Source organism: Bactrocera latifrons, unplaced genomic scaffold (genome assembly GCF_001853355.1).
Source record: "Bactrocera latifrons isolate USDA-ARS-PBARC rearing strain unplaced genomic scaffold, ASM185335v1 scaffold_242, whole genome shotgun sequence".
Lineage (NCBI taxonomy): Eukaryota > Metazoa > Arthropoda > Insecta > Diptera > Tephritidae > Bactrocera > Bactrocera latifrons.
In genome coordinates, this window is record NW_017535986.1 from 72,178 (window position 1) to 74,191 (window position 2,014).

Consider the following 2,014-nt stretch of genomic DNA (forward strand, 5'->3'; position numbering starts at 1 on the left):
TTTTCATGCGTGAGGTTACCATATGTTTTAAATATTTTATTTCAATAAATTCTAAATTACAGTATGAGTATCGAATCATAAGAAATTTTAACATTTCTTAAACTAAGCTAAACTTTTTTTGATCAGGGCTACCACTCATTGTAAATTTTATAATAAAAAAAATWAAAAWWAAAAWKRWTWMMWYWWWKTTWAAAAAAAAWTATAGGAGCTTGTCAACGAAAAGTTTCATGTGTGTGGTTGCCACATGTTTTAAATATTTTGTTTAACTAAATTCAGTTTGCGTACCGTAAGATAAAGAATCCTTAAAAAAATATATATTTTTAATCTTTAATTTTTAATTTTTTTCACCTTTCAAGTATGATAAGAAAATATACAAGTATTATTGAAAAAAAGTATTTTTGATAAATAAAATATTTAAAGAAAATTTAAAAAAGTGGTTAAAAACAAATATTTATGTTAAACAACAAAAAAAAATATTTTTAATCTCTAATTTTTAATTTTTTTCACCTTTCAAGTGTGATAAAAAAATATACACGTATTTGATAAAAAATATTTAAAGAAGATTTAAAAAAGTGTTTAAAAACAAATAGTTATGTTAAACAAAAATATTTTTGAAAAAAAATATTTAAAGAAAATTTAAAAAAGTGTTTAAAAACAAATAGTTATGTTAAACAATTTCTAAAAACAAAAATTTTGTATAACATTTTTATTGACTAAAATGACAATATGTCAATATCGAACATATAATATTCAAACACATCCTAAAGATTTTTTAATTCATTCCACAAAAACTTATACATAAAGTTACCATTAAGTTATAAAACCCCTTATCGTATAATTTTAAACTTAGTAACGGTATTTCTTAACGGTTTYTTAGTTTTCCAAAGCCTTACAGGCAATGATATGCAGAGAGTGATAGCTGACATATGTATTTATAATGAAATTTTTTAGTTAATTCATCAAACCTGAAAATATAATTTAAACGCGAAATTAATCACTAGCAATTAAAGCAGAGTATGCAATCGCTCACCTTGAGGTTTATGTCARCCGCGCAACGCATCATGGCCCTGAACTCGCTGCATTGGCTCKGCTGGTGGTACKCRATGAGCAAAYGCTTGATTTCCACTGCAAACACGCACATACGTGTCATTAAAATGCCATTTCAAGAAAGCTCAAGCGTGCAACATTCGAAAACCCGCCAACAAATTGCATTACAAATTGTTAAATTTGAAGTTGCAAATAAACMCACATCCAAGCWTACATACACAYACATGTTTACATTTCTGCAGTTCTGCGCCAGCTGTCAGCAAATATGACTAGCTACGTGCAAGRTGAGCGCGAAAAAGGATGAAATCAAAACGCAACGCGTCATCTTCACCGGCGCGCATGACAATATGCCAATTTAAGTGAAATAAATATTCAAACAACGCCATTAAATACAGTCAATCGCACTTTAACAGTTTGCAAACGCTTTGTTCGCTTCTTCGCCACAACTTTTTTATTGGCTATTATTTGTGTTGCTTAATTTGCATTTGAAAAATCGCTGCCAAAACAGCTACAAACCGAAAAGTGGGTCAAATATTTGCATTTGCGGACATAAGCAACCAAATGCGATAAAAATTCTCGAAATAACTTAATCCAGCGGCCGGTTGGCTKGTTTGTGGTCTAACATACAATTCGCTAATTTATTGTGATGCGGCGAAAAAGCGAAAGCGTCRGCGTAATTTGTTGGTTAACAGGTTATTAATTAGTAGCGAGTTGTTAAATCGATAACTGTTTTCTCCCAAATCGGTTAACTATTAAATAATTAAAGTGCTGATTTATTTTTTTTATATAATTGTAAAAGTAAGCATAACGCTTTTAAAAAATATTCTATAAATCATTAACTAAATTTTTACTAAAGTATATATATGCATTTATAAATTTATGTATTTACTTAAATAAAAAAAAAGAATATTGAAGCTTTAAATATTTCAAACTAATATTCTAACATTTATTTCTGCAATAAAGTTTT

General features: G+C 27.8%; 1 protein-coding gene across 1 annotated transcript in view; it reads left to right on the forward strand.

Annotated features, from left to right (window-relative positions):
- Positions 1-2,014, forward strand: part of LOC108969154 (patched domain-containing protein 3) — a 73,615-nt gene that overhangs the window by 33,274 nt on the left and 38,327 nt on the right. The gene's annotated exons all lie outside the window — the stretch shown is intronic.